The sequence below is a fragment of the Lissotriton vulgaris genome, chromosome 4_1 (genome assembly GCF_964263255.1).
Source record: "Lissotriton vulgaris chromosome 4_1, aLisVul1.2, whole genome shotgun sequence".
Classification (NCBI taxonomy): domain Eukaryota; kingdom Metazoa; phylum Chordata; class Amphibia; order Caudata; family Salamandridae; genus Lissotriton; species Lissotriton vulgaris.
The window spans coordinates 1,345,640,039-1,345,654,154 of NC_141691.1; positions in this window are offsets into that span (position 1 = coordinate 1,345,640,039).

A 14,116-nucleotide genomic window follows, 5' to 3' on the forward strand; every position below is an offset into this window, starting at 1 on the left:
ACCGCGCAGCCCTTGCACCGAAGATCAGCCCCCAGCATCTCCACGATCTGCGTGGGGCCCTTTTGCATTGTGCCACTCGACACGCCATCCCAGCCACTAGCCACGTGGTCAGCAGCCATCTTGGCAATGAAACCGAAGAGCAACACAGCGGGTCTAGTTGCTCCAGACTTGCCCTCGCTCCTGTGAAAAGGAGCACCCGCTCTGACCTTGCTGGTCTGAGTAACAAGCCTTTTTTGACTCCTGCGTGGCTTGCATTAGCCAAGGCATGTTTGCTTCAATCAAGTTGCCGACACCGCCAACAGCGAGAAGCCTGAGTGGGACAGCTCGTGACCGACTCCTGGATGTCCTTGACCCCCAGTGTCCACGTGGCTACAGAGAGAAGCTACACCTCAACGCCTGTTTGCACCCGACATCGCCTGGTTCCAATCTGGTTCCACGGTAGTCACTGGCTAGTGACTTTGAACATTGTCCTCTCTGCTTTCAGGTCTTCACATCTTCAGATCCATCCTTGGATCCACCGGAACTCTTCACATCGAGCCGCCTGCAGCATCTTCAGCTCCAAGCACCATCGACCAGCGTGACGAAACCCGACACTACTTCGACCCTATGCACCCGCTTCCTGTGGGTGAGGTAAATCAGCAACGCCGGTGTTCCTACACTGGTACACACCTCTAGGGCCTGTGTCTCAAGTTACAGCTTTCTAGGTCACTCAGAAGGTTCCGAACTAACTAACTTTCTAACTTTTACGCACCATAGACTTTGCATTGGTGAGTGCGTGCACTTTAAACACTGCACCCGAGTCCCGCGGGCCTTTCCCGACTTTGTCACTGCTAGTCCCGAACAGCTCCAGCGATTCCCAAGGCCCTAGGCCTGTTTCCTTTTCGATTGGTATCTCTTATACCACTTTCTTAGTATATGGTTTAGGTGGCCCCTAGGGCTCATCCATATTGTGCAACTTTTGTGTATTTTAAACTGTGTTTTGTTTAACGCTTTGTCATATGGTTACTGCGTTTCTATATATTGTGTTAAGTTAGCATGAGTTTATTAAATGTTTAAACACCATATTTTCCTTCGGCTACAGTTTGCACAAGACACCTAAGTGTTATTGTAGCTTTCAACCTAGACGAAAGATGTGATTTATTTGAGAATAATATGTTATTGCTCTGATATCAGTTGTGCTTGGTACACTTGGTACAACTGTCTGCACACTGCGAACTGCACCCTCTAAGAATATCCTAACACAAGGTTGCTGAAGGCCTGATCCTCGCACCACATTAGACATAACACAAATAATGTTGCTGCCAACATTGGGCTCTACGCAGGTTTAAGATAGAGTTACAGGGAATGAATCAACACACTTGATGCTTCGCATGCAGAGAGCTGGTAGCTGTTGATGTGATCTTCTCCTACTGACCATTAGAGGTATGGGCCCGCCCTGCTAAAAACCCAAATGAGACCTTCTTAGATATAATATAGTATGCTAAATAGGGTGCGCGAAATATAGGTGATACAAATTTCTATAGATTTTGCATTATAATATGCTATCACCGTTCGCTTACTATGGACTAGTGACTATGCTGATAACTCTGATTTTTATAATATGTATGCTGGTATTATATAAGATACTGCGTTTGAGAACCTTGCATTGACAAATAAACATTTCAAACTTGCACGTGTGTTCTTTGACTCCCAGTTTTGGTTTGTAATGATTATATAACGAAAGAGTGTTCATGTGTTCCACGATACCTGAGGTACCCTAAGTTCATGTTCTGGATTGTCTAAGTCATTGGAAGTTTGTTATGACCAATGAGACACTGTAGCTAGCTAGGTAAGGGGATTTCTGATACTAAGGTGAGTTTTGGGTCATCCTAATTCACCCAGGTTCTAGATCTCTGTGCACAGTTCTGTGGGAGAACGGAAACCCTGCTACATGGCGCCCATACGTTGTTGGCCTTATATCATGACACTCGAGTAGTATATCATTCAAACCTTAACACCTTCATTCCCGTTTCCGGAAAACGGTGGTGTCAGAAAACCTACCTATTTTTGACATAGGTCTTTTTCAAGCTTGAATTTATCTAAAACCGTTTCTTTGAATTACTACCCAGTTGTGCTACAAAGTATTCTTTGTTTTTTCTAGTTCCTGTGCTACCATGGCACAAGCCGTGGACATCCCGCAGCATAGTCGCATTGCGGTGCATGACCACTTGCGGGCTTTTAATGTCCCTGTGGAAGGCTTGGCTGTGGTTCTGGTGGTGAGTGCGGAACATGCTTACCCGTACGAACTATTTTATCCGTGGGTGACATTTCCGGCGGTGGACGCTAATTCTGGAGTGTTCCATTCATACACTGCTTCAGCTTTACCGGTTGCGTATGCTCCGTACAGGGCACTGGAGGTTCCTATTGATGCTTGGCAGCATGGAGTTTGGTTTGGTGGCGCCCTACCACACGCTTTAACGGCTCCGAGGTTGGGTCCTTGGTCCATTCCGGGCACTAATTGGCCCGCTTTGGCTGGATTCACTCCTCACCCTAATTGTGCCGCTTGTAACGTGGCTGATCTGCGGCGACTTCATGAGGTCGCAGTGTCTGTGATTAGAGCGCTTGTTCATTACACAAGCCGTAATGTTCAGGACGCAGCCCCTAGGGGTGCGCAGCTTCGTGGAGAGCAGGCTGGTTTAAAAATCAATCCTGTCATGGTGAATTCCGTAATGGGCAAGAAGCCCCAGGATAAGGATGATTTTCCTTTCTGGTTTGCGGAGAAATTCGGCCAGCTGGAAGCTGTGTTTCCTAATACGAATCCTGGTGACAAACACCGGATTCTTACGCTTAGTTTACCGAAAGATTTGGCCCCTGAACTTGTTGACTGTGAGACCTGGGGTAAGACTTTTGCAGCGGTCTATTCGAGGTGCTATGGCACCCCGTCTGTGACCAATCTGGGTGCGGTCCTTAAACGTGTTCAAGATGATCACGGACCGGAGTCGGCGGTTGAGCTGCGTATGCGCCTGTGTGGCACCTTTGATATAGTTTGCGATCTGATCCTTGCAAATGTCAAGGGGGATGCAGTGAACTTTCAGGTTGCTAACGCTTTAGCGTTAATTCCCGAGGCCGAGAAACCCCGTCAGTTAGCAAGGATAATTTTGGCGGCTTATAAAACGGTTGGCCGCAATGCAAAGGGTCTTAGGACTTTTTCTGATAAAGAGAGGAAGCAGCCCCAGGGTCAGTCTACGGAAACTAGTGGTCAACCTAAGTCCAAGAAACAGAATTGGCCTAAAAAGCAGAATCAGGGTAAGCAACAACAACAACAAACACAGGTTTCTGCTCCTGCGTCTCCGTTGCCATCGCAGTCGAATCGAGTTTATGATTTGCGCGATCGCGCGATGATTAAATCACCTGAAAGGTTTCAGGCTTCTGACCAACGCTCTCCTCGTTCCTTTCAGGACTCATCGGCTCCGTCAACCGGTGGTGGAGGGGGCGGCAGGGGCCGGGGTGGCCAGCAAGGACGTGGTCAGCCCCGCCCACGTAACAGTGGAGATCAGCAGGAAGGCGCTACGCCCAAGAGACCACAGTTTGCCACGAAGAAAGTCGCCGCCCTGGCAGCGCATCGATATGCCCCAGATAGTGAGAACGCAGCTTCGGAATCTGACGTGGGCTCTGACCTTGCTGGACAGCGCGGCGGAGATTACCATAGTGAGAGAGGCCCTCTGTCCACTGTTGAAGGTGACAGCGACTGACACTTATGTTGTAATTGAAACTGCTGATACGCATGTTGCTCCCCCTGAACGTCTTTTTGAAATTGTCCTGTTAATCGAAGGTGACATGCAGCGAACTGTAAAAGGGGTATTTTGGGAAAATCTTTCGTCTACGTATGACATTTTGCTTTCGGAGGCTGACTGGCCCCCACCTTTTGTTCTCGCAGCTCCGCGAGGGGAGGAGGTGATCCTCCGCAGTTTAGCGCACACTGTATCGAGAGTGGAAGCACTGCATTTTGCAGAAGAGTGGGCTCTGGTGCTTGCGCCGGCTGTGTACCGCAATCAGTGTGGCTGGGATAAATTGTCTCTGAACCACGAGATTCCTTTACGGTCTCAGCCGCAGCCTCAACCTCAATATCCCATACGGCGTGAAGCCAAAGCTTCAGTTGCGGCTATCCTTGAACAATTGGAATATCAAGGTGTAATTGAAACGTGTGTGTCACCGATGAATAACCCCCTTTTTACTGTAAACAAGCCGGACGGCTCATATCGTTTGGTTTTGGATTATAGGCATTTAAACTCGCATTGCCGTAACTGCGCAGTACAGAATACTCATGGCTCTGCTTTAGTGAATAGTCTTGAGCGTAAACGGTTCAAAACCACGCTTGACATTTCCAATGGTTTTTATGCCCATAGATTAGATGGTCTAAGTTCCCAATGGACCAGCTTTACTTGCGGCGGTGTGCAAAAAATGTTTCGGCGTCTCCCGATGGGCTATAAGAAAAGTCCTGGAGTATTCTCCGCCCGCATAGTCTCTCTTTTGGAGGGTATCGACCCAGTTGCTTGTTCGTATATGGATGACATTTATCTCACAGACGACGATCTTTGGGAGCATCTGTGTCGAGTTAATAGCATAATTTGTAACTTTGCTGACATAGGTTACGAGTTTAACTTTGCAAAATCGCACATTGCAGAGTACACAGTGTTGTTTCTAGGCTACGAGCTAAACAACGAGGGAAAGGAGTTGGCACCTCACTTCCTGGAGAAATGCTCACAGTTGCGCTCTCCGACTGCACTGAAAAGATTACAATCTTTGCTGGGTTTTTTGAATTTCGGGAGGACTTACATTCCGGAATATGCCCAGCGTATCAAGCCTTTGTATGCTTTGATACAACCATCTTTTTCCAAATCATGCTGGCTGCCTGAGCATTCGGCCATTCTGCAGTCTTTGCAGGCTGATTTGCTCGCTTCGGAATACTTACAGACTCGTGATAACCAGACCAACCTGGTGATAAGAATTATCCCTGGGGCGGTGGGTTTCACGTACCTGACTTTTAATGAAGGGGATACAGTACCTATTGCTCACAAATCACACTTGTACACTTCGGCTGAACTGCGTTTTTCCACTGTGGAGAAAGTTTTGACGGCTGTGCAGATGGCAATTCTTAAAGAACGTGCCCTGTCACAAGGAAAACGCATGTTGGTTGTTACCCCGTGTCCTGCCTTGGAGGCAGTTACGAAAGCCAGTGTACCTAATTCCAAAGCTTTGCACCCTAGGTGGATTCAGTGGGCTGCATCCTTGACATCCCAGGATGTCACGTTTATTTTTGACGCCACTTTACGGTCGCAGGAGTATTTACAGTATGAATTTGTTCATCCTGCTCCTTTAGCAATGCGGCCGTTGGAGGATTTCCATTGCAACATTTACACTGATGGTTCAGCGCAGGTTGCGCATGGCTCTAAACATGCCTACGTTTCCGCATGTGCCATTGTGGTCGGTGCCATGGTGAACGATGAGTTCAAGTCCTGTGTCGTGCACACGCAGACGCTTGGGGACTGCACCGCACAATTAGCAGAGCTTCGTGCTCTGATGCTTGCATTGGAGTACGCAGATCCTAGTGTGACGACTTTGATCGTAAGTGACTCTTACTACTGTGTCCAGTCTTACAATGAAAACTTGTTCTTTTGGATTCAGAATGAATTTCGTGATTCCAAAGGTAGTACAATAAAACATAAAATGATCTGGGTCCGAGTGGCGGAACTTAAAGAGAAGTTGCCACTCGTGTTTGTGATTCATACTCTCGGACATCAGCGCGTGGGGGTCCACGCTGTTGGTAATTCGCTTGCTGATGAAGCGGCGAAGTCAGCGGTATCAAAATACTTAGTTGCAGCGGTCACGAGGTCCAAAAGCAAGATAGATGATGACATCTTGGCAGCTGTGGCTGCCACCGAGAAGGGAGGTAAATATCCTGCGGGGTTCCCTTCTAAATACACATACCACTTAAGTCCCGATAAGGTTCCTTATGTGAAAATTCCTGATGTTGGTGAACGTCTAGTTCCCAACTCGGATCGCAGGGCTGCTTTGATTACAGCGGCTCATGAAGGTGTGGCGTCTGCGCATGCGGGCGTCTCAGCCACTGTAACTCAGCTACAACAAAGGTTCTGGTGGCGGGGACTGTACAAACAGACGCGCGATTATGTCCTTCAATGTGACATTTGCCAGCAGATTAAACCTTCAACTGCTGCGCGTCCGCCTCAGACACAGTTGTACATCTCTAATAAACCGCTTGGATGCGTTTATTTGGATCACTGCGGTCCATTTTCTTCTGATACTGCATACAAGTACATCTTGGTAGCAGTTGATTTATGCACACGCTTTGTGTGGGTATGGCCACATCGGAGTGCTGATTCACGGACTGTCATCAAGGATTTGCGAGTCTTTATAGGGATTTTTGCCTGTGGTACCTTCCATTCGGATCAGGGTACGGCTTTCGCCTCTAAGGCGCATAAGGATGCTATGGTTTCGTTGGGGGTCCAAGTCAAGTTTTCGAGTCCGTACAGACCCGAGGGTAATAGTGTAGTGGAACGAATGAACCGTGACTTAAAGCAATCTTTGACAGCTCGAGTTATAGGCACTGGCAGAAACTGGTTGGCCCACCTCAATGGCGTGCAGCGTGCGCTTAATAATCTCCATAGAAGGTCTCTGGGTGGGCGGACCCCGTACGAAATGCTCTTTGGTATCAAGATGTATGTACCTGACCTCGACGGTCTAGACTGCAAGGCCCAGGCCACGGCCTTTGACGTAGATGAACATTGCAATGTTTTACAGGATCTACAAAAGACCAGAGACAGTATAGCTAAGGAACATTTGCCCTCCACATCGGATGATGCGTTGCAGATCCCGGTAGTTGGCTGGCTACCCCAAGTTGGAGAACTGGTTCGAGAGAAGATCGATAACAAGAAAGAGTTTGGTCCCTCATATCGTGCACCGGTTCGAGTTTTTGGAGTGAAGGGCACAAGAACAGTCATTTTACCACCACTTCCAGGTCGTAAGGAAAACAGATTTATTTCTATTGACAATGTCAAGACACACAGGGTGGCCGATTCTTCATAGCATGACACCGGCTGTATCCTGTTCTTCCATGGTGAGGCACTCTGTGCTGGCTATTACTTCTGGTGCAGAACCGGAGGTGTCCCTCGAGATGCCTGCTATTTCCAGTCCTTTATTAAATACTATTCCTGTTACTAACATTGATGAGCTGAACTACACCTATCCTGCTGATTTATCAATGCCTGATTTGCAGACTCGTTTGGCAGAACAGTCCAGATTATCTTTTGACTCTGTTTCGGAACTTTCAAAGAAACCCTCAACTATCGCGAAATATGCCGCGTTGTTTAAAAAACATTTTTTTAATTCCCCCTTGGACATACATTTGGTTGATTCTATTTTCATTTTATCTTTTTATGTCAATTGGTTTTGTGTTTTATTTTTTCCGCCTGATCGATGGTCATTATGTCGAAGAGAGAACAGGAATTTGGTACCTTAATGGAACATTGGCCCCTCTTTCCTCCTCACATTCAGCGCACAGACTGAAACGAGAATTGAATACAGTCAACATTACTGCTTGGCCTGTCCTTGATGGGATTGTGTGGGATGCGGTTAGATTTCAAATACATGGCCCCACTGAAGTGATTAATGTTCCAAATGTGCTTAGAATAAACATGGGGGATGTGATTAAACAAAATATACGTTCTGATGATTGGGATATTCAGGCCGTAGAAGCATTATTCTCTGATTTAAAATACTATGCAGCTTTTGATGCTGAAGACTTATATTTAGATTCTGTTAATTATGGTGATTTGTTTTGCTTCCAACATTATGGTAATCATTTTCTCCATAAGACGAATTCCAGGAGGGTTGCTGTGAATTACACGCAGTGGGAGCACTGCCCAGCTCCTTTAATAGGAAGCTCCAGTACATTTCTGAAAAAATACAGTTATTTTACAGATTTTAATCAATCAAATCCTGAGTCATTTTACTTCAGAATGACAGAAAAGTCCATGTCCAAAGTTAGACTTACCGATACAAAGTTGCTGTATTCGAAATCCTTTCTAGACAAGTTGGCTGTAGATGGCTACGAGTTCTGGAAGGGAATAATTGACCTTAAATCGGTTTGGGGTACCAAAGATTGGCAGGTACAAGGCACTGAGGCTTTGCACCGTGCATGTCTCATCCCGAATCACATGTTGTTTCTAAATTCTACTATTTCCCAAACAACATGCTTTGGATTGGCTACTTCTAAAAAATTAAATACACCAATTATCCCCGAATTAGAAGAATATTCAGGTTGGGGTAATTTTTCTGATTTGTCTATTCGTGAGATACAGTCTCTAATACACAATTCGTCCTTTAATGTATCCAGTTTGGATCCAAAGGGTTGACTGTTGTGGCAAAGGAGTGCTGATTCTTGCCAACGTCGCTTTCTGGGGTTGGCTGAAGGGTTCACACAAGTAAGACCAGATCCCCGTTTTGAAACTGATTATACTATCACCACTTACTCTGTGGGGAAACTGTGTCAGAATTGGTTACAACATTCCACGTTAGCTGCAGTTAAACTACATCTGTCTCAGTTAACTGAAAATGTGGATTTAAATGATTTTATAAAAGGCCCGGCTAAGGGTAGATCTAAACGGTGGATTTATGCTGTTTACAATGAAATTTAGAAAGTTTCTCAAATTGAGGCTGCTAAGCGCCTAAGGGCAATTGACCAAGCAAATTTGGAAAAAGTACTTGCAGTTGTCGATAACAGTATTAACATGCTTTCCTCCCGAATTTACACGTTTAACAATATTGTTTCTTCTGTTGTTGACATTGTGCATGATGAAGTGTCCGTATTATATCATGGTCAAAATCAATTGCGTTCTGTTATGCAGTTTGCTTGGACACTACAGACTCTGAAAGCTGGTCGAGTGCCTTGGAGTTACATGAACGTCTCATCACTATTTGCCCCATTTAATTTGACTGACAAGCAGCGCATGCTTTCCATGCGAGATGCATCATTTTCTATGTTACACATTGAAAAATTAGAATCTTTGCCCTTTTCTGTCGCTGAGGCAGCTGCTGCTACATGGCTTATCCATGGTATTATTACTTTACCATTTGCTCTGTATAAATTCACAAATTGAATGCGATATATTGCTATAGGGCGATATGAACCACTAGGCAGTGCTTTCCTACATGAGACATGGTCTTTACCATACACATACAGATGTCTGAAAGAAGGAAAGGAAGTGAATCTGAATGGTGAAGAATGCACACAGTCACCTGACCGTTCACTGATATGCAGGCACATCCAGTTGCATGGTTCTTGTAATCAGGACCGGCCTAATTTAGCGTGTGTTTTAAAAGGCACACCGGTTCCTGCAATAGTTCCCACATTCACTTTATTGACTAACGGTAGTTATTTACTTTTGAATAACGAGGAGTGTTGTGGGTTAATGGTCGGTATCGCCTATGTGGTTACTGTATCAGAACGTGTGGTGTGTTGCAAGAACGTGTTATATCCACCCACGCATGGGAATTCAGATGTTTCCATCTGACCGCGCATCCCAACCTTGAGAGCGGAGTTCAACGGTTTGAGCCGAATAAGAGCCCTTTTGTCTCAAAAAGAAGTGGCCCTGAGCTCGGCCCGTGAAACTTATGTCCTTCACATAGCTAACACACGCACAGAGGTGCAGGCACTTTTAAATACTGACTTGCCGTTTCATTTCTGCGAGTTGGTTCATCAAATCTTTAATGCCTCCTCCACGTCTGGCCTCGCACATTTTTTTAAATTGGTTAGCAGTGGTCTCGTGACTACGTTTGAAAAAGTATTTGGTATTATCCCTGCGTTCTTTCATTCTATATTCGCAAGTTTGTTTGGCGGATTCCCTGTTTTGCTGGCTTTGGCTGCAGGCGTTTTGGTGATATTTTGCTTTATAAAACATGGATGCCCATCCTGCGCAAGATGCCGCTCAGCCCCTTCTGACACTGTTTCGCAACCGGATGCTTGATTACTATGGCACCTTGCCACTTGCGACTTTAAGCACAGCTTTTGGATTATCGTTTCGATTTTCCTATTTCACATGTGTCCAGCCTGTGTTTCATTGCCAGAGCTGTGATTTCGACTGGGCCATTGATTTGTGTCTCTGCTTGACGACTTCTCCTGACGTCGATTTTGATCAGCTGATGAGCCCCGTAGTTGCTCACGAGTTGGTTTGTTCTGGCGAAAGGGTTATGACCGTGGCAGCGATGCATGGACTAATGGGTCAGTGGGACATATCCGCAGCGGCTCATGACTTTCTGGCACATAGCGTTCTCGAGAACCCACTGAGTTGTCCTCTGATGTTGCTAGAGGATCCGGTGCTGGAGGAGCACGTATGTTCTTTCCCGTTGCTTAATTGGATGGCTGAACTGTTTTCGGATGATGACAGTGATTTCATGTTGGAAGCTGTGGCTACCTTGTGGACAATAACGAAATTGATGTACAGAAGCAGCGTTCATTTGCCCTTTCCCATTCCCTTCCCTGTACGTTAACCACACCACTCCGCCAGTAAAAGCCCGTGCCCACATGTACCTGACAGCCATTTTAGGCACCATGGCCTTTTTGCCCGCTCATCAGAATCCCCGGCTCCCCTCCTGCGCGTATTTGAACCCCCCCCCCCTCACATACATAGACCATGAAACCCTCTCCCTCTGCGCGACCCTGCTACGAAACGCAACCCTCCTGCTTGACCCACGCCAAGTCCCCCATTCCTTCTTGAAGAAGCATCCCTCGCCTCAGCTGACATAACCCCCCCCAGCTGTATCTGACTGCCCCCGTTCTCTCATGTGCGGGTCATAACATCTCTCTCTCTGTGCGACTCTGTCCCTGTGCGCACCCTGGCTCTCCCCTCCTCCCTCACATGGACAAGTCATAAACCTCCTTCTTCTGCAAGGCCCTGTCCTAGGGAGTCACGGCCGCACCTGACCAGCACCTCCTTTCCTTTCATGAATAACCCCTCTGTCAGTAACCCTCCCTCCGCAGTGGACTATCCACACATGTCCGAGGCCATCACCTAAGCCGGGAAACACTGTTTACTGCCCCTTATTGTATGAAATCGCTCCTCCTCAAAGGACCCACTATTGACTCCGGCCTCCCCACCCCCTGGGCTATGATCAGGCGCACATGTCCCAAGAATCGGCGGAACACTCAGCTGCTTGATTACCCCCTCCTCTTATCAGCAGGTCAAGGGTTTCTATTGTGGATACATGTGGGGTGGGATTGACACGAGGATTAGGGGGATGTCGTTTGCTTGTTTCACAATGCCGTTGTTGCAATAAGGAATGTTCTGTAAGGTATAAAAGGCGATGCCTCTAAGAACTTGTCAGAGCACCTCCCGAAAGACACTGTGTTTTGTGTCCGAAATGACAGGCTCTCCTCATGAGTAATAAATCCTGTTCTGGTATTCCTGTTTCCAGCGCCCGTCTCTTTATTTGGTAACTACTCAGAATGGGAACTAAGAGGCGACTTGCGCCAGCAGCCCGGGCATCGATAGTAATATGGGCTCACTTTCCTCAATTGGCGTCCCAACGCGGGGTCCATCAGTGACATAAGGTCCAGTAAGAGAGATCCAGACGAAGAGGTGAACATCTAAATGATCGGAGTATACCTGCCTTGAGAGGGCCCTCGTCCGGCTGCCGATTGAATGAACTTCACCGATTCTGAACGGACCTCTCTCGAGTGACCTATTGTCCTGACTGGAATCCCACAGGAATGCTGCATAGAGTAAGAGAACGATCGGGCGCTGGAGGAGGAAGACGAAGAACTGTTCGTATGGTCCGGTCCGGGTAAGATTAAGTAGAGCGTTTTTACGCCTGATTGGTAGGATGGTTTTATCCATCTGATTGTTTGATTGATTGTATTGGAATCGGTATTTGGATACTGATATTGTTGTTATTGGTTCATTTAGCCTTGGATGCTACTTGAAATATTGGTTCTCTTCCTGAGAACGAGACATTCTCTGTTTGCAAACAGCGGCGAATAGGAACGTTCGTCTCTCTTTGCAGATAGAGAAGGGTAGGTAATGCAGACTTTTGTCCCCGTTGTAATCCGTCATGCCTACCTTTCTCCCCACTGATTGTTTGAAATCGATTAAATAATCGATTGTTGCTCTTTGAGATCTTCCCTGTCCACAAACAGAGACGAATAGAAATATTCTGTCTTCCTTTGCAGATAGCGAAGGGCATGTAATGCACACGTTTGTCCCCGTTGCAATCCGTCATGCCTGTTTTTCTCCCCACTGATTGATTGATTGACTGGACATTGTTGTCCAAGGAATTGTTTGTTTGAGGTATTTTCTGTTTGCAAACAACGTGGAATAGAAATATTCTGTCTAGTCTTTGCAAGTAGTAAAGGGTAGGTTATGCCCCCTTTTTGATTCGTCAGTCCTACCCACTCCCCACTGATTGACTATTATTTGGGGGTAGCTCACCTGGTCCGTCCAGGAGGCTACCCTAATGGAGGACACATGCCCCCACTTGTTGGCCATTTATTGGAAGTAACCCATCTGGTCCGTCCAGGAGGCTACCCTAGTAAGTGGAGGTACATCATTTGGTCCGTCCAGGATGATACCCTAACGAAGGGATATGTGTTCCCCTCTGATTGATAATCTAGTTCCACCCGGACCATTTATTGGAGGTAACTCATCTGGTCCGTCCAGGAGTACCCCTAATGAAAGGACATATAAAAATGAAGTGATCACGGTACCCTACTAACAGAAAACTTTAGCTCGAAACACGCTAAGGAAAAGAAGGAAAAATAAAAAGAAATCGGGCTAAGTCAGTAACCCCCTGATGAGCTTTCGTCTTCACTAAAAATAAGAAACATTAGGAATAGTTCGTAATAAAAAATATAAAATGGCGAAAGCTTGACGGCAAGACAGCCACGAGGTAGCTAGGCTCCACTGCCTATTCCTGCTCCCAACATGTCTGCCTCATTGCCCACCACGCCCAAATAACGGTAACATGAAATAGATACAAATCAATAAAACACCTACCCCCCCATTCCGGAAGCTCCCGAAGTGCAGCAGGTCCGCGGTTACGCCCATCCGGAAGGCGAGGCCTCAGCGTGTGCAGAGCAGGGCCTGGCTGGCCGCCATCGGAAGGGGAGGCTGTAGGGCGGACGGCCCGAGGAATCGTGGAGGTCTCTCCTTTTCCCCTCTTCTGCTGCCCTGCAGGCCACGGGGGGGGATGTCTTGCCTCAGCCACCGACCCCCCCCCCCTCTCTTGCCTGATCCGGCCATCATCGAAGGCCGAAGCCAAGGCGAGGACGGCGGCGCTTCTTTGCGCAATAATGGCTGCAACTGCACTCGGCCCTGGACAGTTGCAGGTAGTCCCCCCACATGGCAACGCCTGAGAGTTGCAGGTAGTCCCGCCACATGGCAACGCCTGACAGTTGCAGGTAGTCCCGCCACATGTCAAAAGGGGGGGGGATGTCTTGCCTCAGCCACCGACCCCCCCCGTCTTCATTGCCTGGCACGGCCAATACCGAAGCGCTGGAGCCGAAGAACGGCGCGGGGTCGCTGGAAGGGGGAGGCAGCGCGAACGAGCCTCCCCCACCTCCCTCCAGGTGGAGGCTTCCAGCGACACCCCAACGCTCCTGCTTAAAGAGGGTCCACATCGAAAAGCGGTTTTTGCCCGGGACGGGCACACACCCCGTGCCTTCTCTCCTCAACTTTGAAGATTCTATGAGAGCCGGGGGGGCCCCCGACCCCTCCGCATGGGCGCCCCCGTCCCCCTCACTGGGAACCGCGACATCGGCGCACTCCTGCCGGCACCAGCCTCAGTTTGGAAATGGCTAAAATACAGCAAAGGTACAGACTTGTTCAGTTCCGGTGGAACACCAGAGTGACCCGGTAGGAAAAATTGTTGCCGCCCTCCCCACTCTTTGACTGATGGTCCATATTGCTAGACTGTTACCCCATTGCGAAAAACTTTTTGAGCTACCAAAAGAAGTTCTGATCCAACCACGAGTCAGTAGAGGCAATCTGACTATACTGGGACTTGCCTGACCTCGCCCAAAATGGCGCCGATACAAAATGAGACTTTTAAAAAATCCTTGTTGCAC